The sequence below is a fragment of the Pan paniscus genome, chromosome 2 (assembly GCF_029289425.2).
Source record: "Pan paniscus chromosome 2, NHGRI_mPanPan1-v2.0_pri, whole genome shotgun sequence".
Lineage (NCBI taxonomy): Eukaryota > Metazoa > Chordata > Mammalia > Primates > Hominidae > Pan > Pan paniscus.
The window spans coordinates 50,415,416-50,427,797 of record NC_085926.1 but is presented as its reverse complement, the minus strand read 5'-3'; the positions used below and the strand labels follow the sequence as shown (position 1 = coordinate 50,427,797).

Sequence of the window (12,382 nt, the reverse complement as noted above, 5' to 3'; positions counted from 1 at the left end):
TGCTGCTCCTCTGCCGGGAAGGTACACAATCTCTTTTGGCCCATCCAGCTACACCTTTCCCTGGAATGTCTTCTCTGACCTTCCTAGCACGGAAGAAGGTGAGAAGCTGGAGCCTGGGTCATCCTGGCTCTTTGCTGCTGCTTACCCTGCTGACTTGGGCCTCAGTTTATGCACCTGTAGCCTAGGGTCCTAGACTTCCAACCTTACAAACGAAGATGGTTTCCTACAAGTCGAAGCACCTCCTTGAAGTCTACCTACCCTCTGGGCCAGCTCAGAACTGTCCTTGGCTCTCCCTCCCCCTGCAATCCCTCTGGGCAAACAGGTTGGGCGAATGAGCCCTCGGGGTCTGGTAGACAGCACCAGGCAAATGAATTAGGGGTTTGTTATCCTGAAGGGACTGGCTTCCTGGGAGGGTTCACCCAACTGTCTGAGAAACAGCTCTTGATGGATGTTCAAAACAGGATGGGGTTTGTGAACCCGAGACTCAGCTGACCCCGCTGACTTTCATAGCCCTGGTGCAGGTGGCCCAATGGACATGGCCAAGGGGGCAGTCAGAGTGGCTTCCCAAAGGAGGGGTCAGGGGCAAGGTTGGGCCTGAAGAGGAGTTACAGGATCCCACAGGCTGGAGACAGCTGCTGGGGAGATGGAGGCAGAGTCCGAAACAGGGTCTGTGTTCATGCATGTGGTAAGTCCATGTAGTCATTGAATTCCAGCTCTGCCGGTTACTCTCTGTGCCTCAGTTGCCTCATCTGTAAAATAAGGACATCTGTAAAATAAGGACAACTGGGGCTTGTGAGAATTTGATGAAATGGATGGCTGGTGTGGAGGCTCACTTTGGCCCCGCCAGTAATGGCAGCTAATCCCGTAATAATTGTCACCCAACCCCACAGCCCCCAAACCTGGCAACAAGGAGGTGGCACACCTGGAGTCAGGGCCCAGGCACAGCATCTGCCTCCCCTGAGCGTAGCACACTTAACTTAGAAGTTCATGGCTGTTCAGGCTAAGGGCCCTCATGGTGTTTGCCAGTGTGGCCGGGCCATCAGTCCTGTTTGCACAGTTTGTTTGCATGGCAAACACTGTGCACGGATGCGGGAAGGTAAATGCTGGCCCCTGTTGCTGCTGGAGTTTTGCATACACCGAGAGAGAACCTGGAGCTGGAGGTGCCATGGATTGTCCCTCTTCCCCAAAAGTGAAATAAGGGGGAACTGAGGTACAGAAGGGCCAGAGCCTGCTCAGGAGCACCTCTATGGACTGGGTTCAGAGATCACTGACCCCAGCTCTAGGAAAGCTTTGGGTGGTAACCCCACCCCTGCATTTTTCAGGTCCAAAATGGGAGCTTTCTTGTGAGAGCCCAGGATAGGCTGTAAATGATGGGAGAAGCTGAGTTCCCTTGGGTCTGTGTCCCCAGAGTGCATGTGTTTTCAGAGCATGCATGTCCCTAATGTGCACCTGTCCTCAGCATATCTTCAGTCTATACAAAGCCTTAGTGTCTTGGTCCTGTTCGTTTGTTTATTTATGCTTCCGACTTGTTCTACAGAAGATTTAAGGGCACTTACAAGGCTACATAAAATTCAAGGAGAGCCTAAAAATTGGAAGTAGGAGAAAAAGGAAAACTTAGAGGAGGGAGTAAGATGGCATCAGGAGGTGCTGACAGAGGAGGTAAATGAGATGGCCCAGGCATGGTGTGTCCCCTTGCACACTTGCTTGCACATTCACAGTGACTCTGGTGCCTACTGCCTTATCGGTGCCTTGTGGTCAGCTGCATCAAGAACTCAGAAGGGGGAGCCTAGCTGGGCTCTCCTGGGACCCTGGTTCAGAGGCCACTGTGGGTCAGGCCATGCCCTTGCCCCATCCAGGTCCGGCACCTATGCTGTTAGGAGCCCTTCCAATGGTGTATTCAGCAGGATTTAGGGTCATGACCTTCAGGTAGCCCCAACCGTCCAAGCCAGCAAAGTTCCACTGCTTAAAACATCTCAGATGGCCACACACCACTTTTTGAGGTGTGAATGGACACCCACAGAGCCTCACACAGGCCTGGGGCTGCCATATATCCAGTGACAGTGGACAGGCCCATCTAGGCTATGGTACCTTTTCTGTGAGCCTAAGTGTGAGACTTGAGCAAGATCTGCAAGGGGCTTCCTGAGTCCTAGGTGTGAATGTGGTGAGGTCAGTGTGTGTGACCTGGTATGCAAGGTTAAGTGCATGTGCCTGCTGCTGCATCTGTGCGCTGGTACAGGGCAGGTCCCTGGGATCACCTTGCCCCAAAAGAGGCCCCTGATACCATGAGAGGACATGGGCTCATCTTCTGGGCTTACCTTCATCTCTCTACCCTTATCTCCCACACCTGCCATGCTAAGATCTCATGTTTTCACAAGAGCAGCCAGCCTGAGGGCCTCAGCAGCACCTCTTACTGTGATTGGGGCTGTCGTTGGTGCTGTCTTTATGTGGTGACATCTTTAGCAAGTCTCAGCAGCACAGGACAGAATTCCAGCCTGTGAGGCCGGGAAAGTTGGTCCCTGCAGGACAGAATGGATCAGGGAAGGTGCTCAGGGCCTTGGGAGCAACCCTGGAAGGAGGTCCCATGAAAAGCCACCACACCCCACACTTGAACTTCCATCTTTAAGGAATGCCAGGATGGCCTGGCTGAGGTAGCTCAGGGCTGTGCAGACTGTGAGGGTGAAGGCTCGAGCCAAACCACAAGGCTGCTTAAGGGCAGAGCAGGAATTCAGACCCATGGCTTTTGGCCATTCTTGGCTGTGGGTGCAAGAGACTGGGAAGTCTCCTCTTTGGACAGATTCTGACCCTCCCGGCGCCTCAATATCCTCATCTGTAAGATGAAAAGCCAGCCAGCTGCTGACCACCTCCAGGGTGCCCTTGTTACAGTCATCTCCACCCCCAGGGCCTGACTGGTGGCTTTGGGGCAAGGTCAGTTTCTAGCCACTCTGGAGTCCTTGGGGGACCTGCCCAGCCCCTGAAGAAGGTTGCTCACCTGACCTATCAGTGTTGTGAGGGGTGGATGGAGGTGATACAGAGAAAGCAGATTTTGCCCTTTTCTTCCTGGCCTCAATTCCGTCTCATGAGGGTACTTATGGGGGTGAATTTCTGCCAGCTCTGGGCTATAAGGACTCTGGGCCACAATGACTGTTTCATCTCACATGAGAGCTCCATGACCCGTTGAAACCCACTGGAGCTGTGACATGATTGGGAGTCCCCCCTGGCCCACCAAGGGTCCACTGGAGCCTCTGCCCACCCTGGCTCCCAGAGCCCTTCACTCCCAGCCCACTGTCCCTGAGTCCTGAGAGGTGGGTAAAGGGGGCTTTACTTTAACCCATTTTACACATCCGAAGATGGGGGCACGAGGGTGAAGGGGTTGAAGAGGCCAGATGGCAAGGCAGCGGCCCAACTCTGGGTCTGTCTACTTGGGCTGTTGTAGGGCAGAGGGGGCCGTTTGTCCTGCTGCGGGGGTAGGGTCCTTGTCCAAGGCCAAGCTGGGCCAGGGCTGCACAAGGTGGTGAACGGACTGAAGGGCAGGCCGGGCTAGTCTGCGGGCCAGAGAACTGAGCGGCGGCGGGGGCCTGGAACTGATGGCTGGGGTCTGAGAAGCCCAGTGCCACAGGCACCTCCACTCACTGCCTGTAGTCTGCAGCCAGTTTCTCTATTTCCCAGAGCTATCAAATGACAAGGACTCCATGGGTTATGCGCTGAGCCCTGTCTGGCCACACGGAGGACCTGTCATCACTATCCCCATCCTTCTGCAGTCAAGAGGCTGAGGAGTTCTGATGAAAGGAAGGCAGGGCCAACTGGATGGGGAGGCAGCGGGAGAGAGCAGAGCCAGGGTGGGTGGCAAGGGGGCCCAGACGCCGACACAAACAATCTGCTTCCCATAAACATGGGCGCCCACACCAGCCGGCCGCACCCGGCGACTTCTGTGAGTTGGGAAAGTGCGGGTATGTTTACTCGCACTCCCCCGTGCCAGCTGGTATGCTGGGCACAGCTTCCCTCCCAGCTGCCTCGACAGCCGGCGGCTCCCAACTCAGGGAGGGGGAGCAAACAGGGGCCCCTGGTTCTTGCCTGCAGTTTGGTTCACCTCAGGCTCAAATTCCCCACCCGATGCTATTCCAGGCCACATTGAGAGGATGGGGGCCCTGAGAGTCTCCATGGCTGGTGTCCATGTGGCTGTGCTGTGCCAGAATTGTCTCCCCTGCTCTCCAGCCCATCTGAGTAGACAAAGGCCTGGAGGCTGGAACTGTCCAGGGACACTTGTCTTGAGTTCAGGCAACAGATGCCCCTCCAGTGGGGTCCATGTCCTCCTCCCTCTACCCCAGCTGCTTTCTCAGTAGTTGCTTCTCTCTGGGGTGTGGTCAGTGCTCCAGTATCTCAGCACACCCAGAACCAATGGATGCCAATTGCAGGTGGGTGAGGTTGCAGGGAACCAGTGCCCCATGGGCCCTGGGATATGTGGATCTCCATGCCTCAGATTCTCTGCTCTGTGAATTCTGTGAATACCTTGTCTGAGTGCCACTCAGCAGTGGCACCTACATGAGGTCGTGCATCATCCCCAGGAGGCCAGGGCAGATTCTTGTCTGTGAAGGTGTCTCCGTGGTATTGCACCACCCACCCCAAGGCCTGGGTCAAGCATCTCAGATCAAGGAGTGGTGGGAGCTCAGAGGCAGGGGCTCAGGGAAGCTGCTTGGGGAAAGTGCTTCTTGGGCAGGCACTCAGCAGCCCATGCTAGAGCATTAACTTGTGACCTTGGAGATACATCGTGGATGGCTTTGGTCCTGCAGCATTTGTTTTGAGGTACACAGGAGTGTGCCTCATGCTGGCATAGGCAGGCAGGGACACTGGAGTGTGCCCCCTCTCCAGCCCCCTTGCCCAGGGCCATTTGGGATTGTCACTTCTGTAGTAGGGAGACCTCATTTGATTCTTTCTCACTCCAAACCTGTCCCCAAAGCATCCTCGTGACCACCAAGGGAGCCAGAATTTAGGGGAGATAAAGTCACAGACTGCAAGCTTCACATAGGCACACGGCCATAGGAATGCTGTTATCTAACGATGGCAGCCTGGAATCCAGCCACGGTGCTGGCTAATGATGGGTGAGTCCCTTCTCAGCATTCCTGACAGCTGGGCTGGAATAGTCCCTGTGGTGGGGGGCTCACTACTTATCCAGGTGTTGCTTTCAGGCTTTGGGAGTCCTGAGTGTGGGAAAGTTCCTCCCACTTCCGAGCTGGATTCTACAACCCTGTTCACAGAAGCCATCAGGAACCTTGGAGAAAGGACCTCTCATTTTGGAGCTGGGTGGATACCATTTCCTTCAGGACTGTTCTCCCCTGAGATACAGGCCTTAACACTGGAGGCCTCAAGTCAGGCCTGGTGTAAATGGATAATCAGGATTGCCACAGTTTTCAAGTCAGTTTGGAAATTCGCGTATGTTTCAGAGGAGTAAAAGGCTACACCCAGGAATGGGCCATGCCCAGTGTCTCTGGTGGGTGGTGCCTTGCCTGGGGGCACATTCAGGGCAGGCCTCACAGGCAGGCTCTGCACAGGGGCAAGCACAGGGAGGTTGGCACAGACTGGCCCTTGCTTGGCTGGGAGGATTTGGTTTATTGTTTTGTGTTAGGTTTTGTGTCTTTTGAAAAACAAGAGATTGAGCCTTTTTATGACATGGATTTTACAGCGTAACGAGGCAGCGTAATTTCCCATTCTCAGCAGCAAGTGCACTTTTTACACTAATTGCATAATTAGACATAATGTACTAATTGCGGTAATGGATGACAGTCAACTAAACTTTAACTTTAAAAACAGGGAGGCGTTGCTGGGGGTGGTGGTGGGGGCTTCAGGCCCCTGTGAGTTTTGTGAAGGTAATCTTGCTGGTGAAAGCTCCTAGAAGTTGCCTCTTGAGGACGAGGGACCACAGAGCCACCAGGCCTTTCTCACCTTGTGGTCAGTCACATATCCCTCCTTCCTGGAGGATCCCCCTGTCCCCACCACCTGGGTATCTGCTCCCCTTGCCCTCACACCCTGTCTCCCCAGCTTCTGTCCCCCCACAAGCCCCTCTGCAGCCACTGAGCAGTCCCTTATCCCCGCTTCTCCCAGCCTTTGCACCTGGCGCTACTGCTGCCAAGCGTCCCTCGTCCCTGTCCACCCACAAAAACCCCTACCCAGCCTTTCAGACTGCTCAGATGTCCTCTCCCCTGGAAAGCCCTCCCCAGGCTTTTTTCTTGCCCCCTACCACCCTGGAGCAGGCCAGCCCCACTCCCAAGTGTCTCCTGCACACCTCTGTCTACTGCCACCTGTCTGGGCATCTGTCCTCTCTGGATAGAGAGTCCCAGGAGGGCAGGGACGAGGTCTGTTCCATCTCTGCTATTCCAGGGGGATGTAAGGAGGTGGGGGTGGGGGAGGATAGTGCTATTAATGGGCCGCCCACCCAGGAGACCAGGCCAGGCACCCTCCTCCCTGCTCCCACACTGCTGTGTGACCTCCACTGTAGCCTGTGCAGGCTGATTGTAATGGCCTGGTTCTGTGTCTGTGATGCCCTCTAGAGAGAGCGTTCATCCCAGGCATTCTGTACTGGATATGAAGGGGAATTATTAATGGGACAACTAACATCACAGTGTACAAAACCTGTGTGTGACAGGACACCATATACAGCTGAGTGACCATGGGGCCACCCCGCCTGGGATGGTGGCAGTGTGGCATGGCCACTTAGGAACCTAACATGGCAGTTGGCAAAAATGTCAGCAGCTGATGAAGCATGTAACTGAGTGGCACGCAGCCCCCCTGCCTGGGCACCGATAGTGTGCCCTGAGGGCTCCAGGGGCCCCTTGCCCTACTGTAAGCCCTGTGCCAGGCTGGTGAGGGACAGGCCTCAGCCCCCGCCTGGGGAGCTGCCAGTCACACACCCAGTCTCGTGGCTGGTGTGTCCCCGAAGCAGCCAGATTAGGGTTTTTGTGCACCCATCATGGGGCAGCCCCTCAGTCCCATCAAGAACTAGGCTATAGGGAGAGCCCTGAGGGGTGCAGCCTGTCCTGGATCTGTCCCAAGTGCTGTCAGTGGTAGAGGGTCCCCAGGTGCCTGGCTACCCCATCAGCCCTCCAGTCTTCAAGGTGGATTTGCAGTTATGTCAATACCCTCTATTTTCTCACTGAGGCAGAAGGCCAGGTTAGCAGCCTAGAAGGGGTGGGTGAGGCAGGGGGCCCGGACCTGGCTCTACCCTGACTGGCTAGGGTCCTTGAACTGGTCACTACCTGTCGCCAACCCCCCTACCTCGTTGGCCCAGCTCAGGCTTCCTGAGCCACCTCAAGCCCCCTAGCCACCCACCCAACATCCCTGACATGAGTGTAGCCCAGTCTGGCAGCTGACCCCGGCCTCCAGCTGCAGACCCTGTGGCCTCTTGAGGTGGTTCCCTCCCCAGGGCTTGTTCATTTGGGTTGGGCCTCAGGAGGCCTCGCCCACAGTCTCTCATCCACTGGCTGCCCTCCCTGCAGGGGCCTAATGGACAGTTAAGACTTTCACCTGGCTGCTCCCTGTGGTGAAATGTGGTGAGGGGATTGGAGCGCCAGTCTCCCCGGAGTCATGCCTCGGGGCTCAGGCCAGGGGTGCTGGAGCACCTGGCAAAACCCCAAGGTGAGCTGGGTCTTTGAGGAGACAGCTGGCAGCAGGGCCAACCCTGCGTCAAATCTTTCTTGTTCCATTTTCTTTCTGATTTAATTTTCCAGAGATTAGGGCTGTTCACCTTCGCTGCGGAGAGGAGCCTTGCATGTGAGTGCCTGTTTTGACTCCCAGGGTTGGGTGGGTGCTTAGTCGATTGGGCTGGCCCTGCCAGTCTTCCCCTCATTCCCCTCCAGCATGGCCCTCCCACCTTCCAGGGGCCTCAGTCTTTCAGCCTCTGCCTGCATCCGCCCCAAGCCCTTCAGGCCTGCCCAGTTCATCCCTATGCCTCTTTTCCCATGGCTTTGCCTTCAAGTTTAGGGATAAAGGTGGGGAACAGAACTGTACAAAGAGTATGACCTAAAGCAAGGGCTTTGGATTCGACCCAGTTCAAACCCCAGTTTTGCATGTGCCTTAGCCTCTCTGGCCTTCAGTGTCCTCTCTGCCACATGGAGATGATCAGAATGGACCCTCCTCAGGGGTTGTAGGAGATCAGTGAGGTCATGTGTGTAAACCACCTGCCCCAGAGCAGCCAGAGCTAACACTCGGGGCAAACAGGGCTGTTCCTGCAGCTTCCTTGGCCCTTCCTCCTTGCTTTTCCCCACTCTCCTTTCCCCTCTCCTCTCTCCTTTTCCTCTCCCCTTCCAGCTTCCCCCTTGCCCTAGGCAGGTTTGCTGGTAGCTCAGGTCTGGGCTCCCCTGCTGCTGACTTTCTAAAATGCCTTCTGATTGGGGCCTGCCCAGGTCACTTGTCCTGAGGCCTTTAGTTTCCTGTGGTGGCTGTCTCTATGTTCCAGGCACGTTGGGGCTGGTAGTTGGACTCCTCTCTCCCAGGCAGCTCTGTTAGGAGCTGTGGGAACGAGGCTGGCTCCCTTTGCTCCTGCCAGCATGCAGGCTTCCTGTCCAAGGTCACCATTCCTGCAAGGGTCCTCCAGGCTCGCCTCCCACTTACACGGAGCCATGGGGGAAGCAGGAGGCTGGGCAGAGGGTTCGGGGCTTCTAAGGAGGCATCAGCCCCCACGGCCCTGTGAAGCCCTAGGATGGAGGGCTGGCCGGACTTGCCCTGATGCCTAACTGAAGAACTGCTAGAGCTGAGAGAGGGTTGGAGCTAGAGCCAGCCCTGGGGGAGGGGAGAGGTGGAGGGGCAGGTCTCCATCACTGGTGGGATAGGAGTACCCTCAAGGGAGGAGGGCACCAGCTGAGCCATGGTCACCAGTACATGAAACAAGGGGGGGAACCAGGAATTCCTGGGAACAAGGGGCTCCAAACAGACTCCTGAATTGTCCCTTGGGACCTCAGCCACCCCTGTTCTCCCTGTTCCTCAGTCTTCCCCCACATCCCCACCTGGCTCCAGTCTGCTACCCTGTCCCACCAGCATCCTGGCACTCTCTGTGGGTTAAAGCTGCTGCCTCTCCCTCCCTATCACTGCTGGCACAGAGCTGGGGCACCCTGGGATCAGCTGGGCCCCGTCGTGCTCCTTAGTCCAGCAGAGGTGGGGCTGTGCCGGCTGCGCTGCTGTGGGAGCAGTTGGCTTTTTCTAATTAACTCTCTGGGCCAAGGACATCAGCGGGCATTGCCATCCTGCTGTGGTGGTTGAGGCTCTGCATCCGGTGCACCCTGGCCTTTCTGCACTTCCCAGCTGGCCCTAGGAGCCAGGGCTAGAGGCTGGGGCTGGAGTGGGGCTAGTCTTGGGCAGAGTCTGTGCACTGGAGTTGCCCTGGGCTCTCCTGGGCTCCTGCTGGGCCTGCAGGTGGAAAGCACCTCCCTGGACCACATCAATGTAGAGATGACCTTTCTCCCAGGATGGGACCATCTGCTGGGCTGTGTCACTTAGATCTCCTGGGGATTTGGGGCTCAGCTCAGGGCCCACCCTAGAAGACAGGAACAATTGGAGCAAGTTCAGGGGAATGTCGAGGGGGAGGGCTGTGGCACTAGGGGCTATCATTCGAGGACTGTTGCACCTCAAGGGCTCATTTGGGATTGGGGAGCAGGCTTGGCTGGCAGCGTGACCAGCCCCTGCACTTCTGGGATTCTGCTTTCCTCTCAGCAGAAACCCCTTCCAGCCCATTTCCCTGGCCTTGCCCTAGAGAGGATTTAGATAGCAGGGCAAGGTGGAGGGGATGCAGGGACAGCGTGAGTCAAAGTATAGCTGTGGGAACTGGCCTGGGCTGGAGACCCAGAGGCCTGCAGGCACATGACAGGTCAGTGGGCTTGATGGGACCCAGACCAGGGTCGGCAGAAAGATGCTGTGGTGGGTCCTCGAGTAGAAATAGAACAGGAAGAAAACACGGTGGATGCATCCCTGGGCCCCGAGGGCTCATGCAGCCGCAGGCAGAAGTTGAGGAATCAGACCTGGGCCCAGCTGGCCCCAGAGCTCTGCTTTTGGACATAGAATCCAGCATATGCATTTGCCAGGTGTCCACTGCACACAGACATGGTGCTTGGGAGAGAGAGAAGGAAGCTGGCCATGGCTGTGCCCTATCAGTGGCATCCCAGTGTCTAGGCTCCACCATTATCACCTCTGGGGCTGAGGCTAAGGTGTCGGAGACAAGGACAGGGTGGCTCAGTGTGGGAGACTGCCCAGACCGATCTGGGAGAACGGGGTGGGGCTGGAGGTGGGCAGACCCCAGGAAACTGAGGCTACCAGCTCAGGAATGGAGCCGATGGCTTTGGACAGCCCCAAGTGTACAGATCTAGCAGGGAGAGAGTGGGGGCAGGGAGGGACTATGATTCCATCTGCAGAATTCTGGTGATCCCAAACTAATAGCAGTAACAACAGCACAGGCTGCTCAAGGCATGGGTTTGCTGTCCCCAGCCTGTGAGGTGGGTACTACTGTTCTCTCATTTAATAGATCAGTCACGGAGGTTCAGAGATGAGTGACTTTTGGCAGAGTCTCAGCTTCCAAGGCCTCATGTCACCTGTTGGTGCCCTGAGGTGTGGGCCTGCCACCTAGAGACCCGCTCACTCTGCAGCCCCCTGATCCCCAGCACAGTTACCATGCCAGGCTGCAAGGGGCACCCTGGAGCCCAAGAGGAGGGACTCCTGGACTTTCCCAGGAGAACCACATGGTCCTGTCTCAGGTCCTGGGGCTGTACACAGCCATGGACAGCCCAGACTGTGGCTGCACCTGGTAATGACCTTGACAGAGTCTGAGGTATGAACTTCATCCCAGGCCAGGAGAAGCCGGGCAGCAGTGCCCCCTGCTGGTGCAAATGGGTCAGGGCACCACTCTCCAGAGGCATCAGTGGATGTGGCTGAGACCATGGCCACACACACCCCAGAATGATCTGTCAAGGATGGGTGAAAGCTGATGGGGGATCTGGCTTTGCCACTCAATCGCTTGGCGTTGACCTTCCCTCTCCTGTTTCTGTGCCTCAGTTTCCCCAATAGTAAGGTGCTAGGCTCTAGGTTCCCTGCCTTTCCTCAGTGATCCTCAGGATCTGACCCCTCCTCACCCTGTGTCTCTAACACTGTCTCCCTCTGTGAACGTCTGTCCTGAGGCAGGGCCCAGGGGCCCAGGGAACATCCTGGCCTGGCACTCACTCGGGGCCTCTCTTCTCCCTGGCCGTGTGGCCAGGCCTCAAGTCTCGCCCCCTGATTGCCACTACTCTGCGGGAAGGAGCGACTTCACCACAAATTATTTTGTTCTAAAAGAAGGACAAAAAGAAAAGAGAAGCCGGGAGGGATGGGGGTGGCGGAAGGAGGAGAAGATTGCCTGAGCCGGCTTTGTGTGGTGCTTTAACCCCTGGACTGCCAGGCACTGGGTAGCGGCAGAGCAGGGGCTCCAGCAGCACCCAACCCCCCCACCCCATCCCCCTGTCAGATGACAGGGTCTTATCTCCCTGCCTTCTCGCTGTCACTCTACCGACCTTATCTCTCTCTGCTTGTCTGTCTTTCATCGGCTGCCTCTCCCCCCTCCTTATCTCCCCTCATCACCTCCTCTCTGTCTCTCCACATCCCTCCACTTCTGCTCAGCCTGGTGGCACGGCTCAGTCGTGGCAGCCTATTCTGTGACCTCTGGTGGTGAAGGAGCCTGTACTTGGGGCACAGACCTCCTTGGGTCACCTGAATGAACACATGGACCCAGTCAGGCTTGGAGACACATGCAGCAGTATATGATGCATACAAATGCACACACACACACACACATGCACACGCACACGCACACACCCAAGACCCAGCCGTGAACAAAGACACTTGCAGAAATCTGCTCATAAGACTCACAAGCCCCTGGGGGGTTAGAGACCCTCACCCCACCCCAGCCCCAACACGCAGGCACATGCACACAAACGGATATGTTGAGCCCTCACACACACACACACACACACACCCTCAGATTTACATTGCCACATGCACCTGCCACAGACCCACCCCCCTTGGAGGAAGGCTGGGCAGATTCATTCCCCCCAACCTGCCCCTTCCTCCCTGGTGCCCGTTCCCCATATTCTGTGCCCTGAATGACAGAGGAGCCCGTGGGATTGCCCAGAGCTCCTGCTAGTTCCTGCAAGTGCCCTGGGGCAGCACCCACAAAAAAGGGTCCAGATGCCTGAGCAGCGTGGAGGCATGGCTGTGTGTGTGCCCATGCATGGGTGTGAGCATCTTCTTTTTGGGATGGGGTATGTGGTGTGTGCTTATTGACTCCATCTCCCCTCAACCTCCTGCCTCCTCTCCAGCCCACTCTTCCCCTCTGCTATTCACAGTTACCTTGAGCTAGTCGGGGGCGGGGCTGCTC

The 12,382-nt window shown here is 56.6% G+C and overlaps 1 protein-coding gene across 9 annotated transcripts in view; it reads left to right on the top strand.

Moving 5' to 3' along the window:
• Nucleotides 1-12,382, top strand: part of CACNA2D2 (calcium voltage-gated channel auxiliary subunit alpha2delta 2) — a 141,196-nt gene that overhangs the window by 56,876 nt on the left and 71,938 nt on the right. The window lies entirely within an intron of this gene.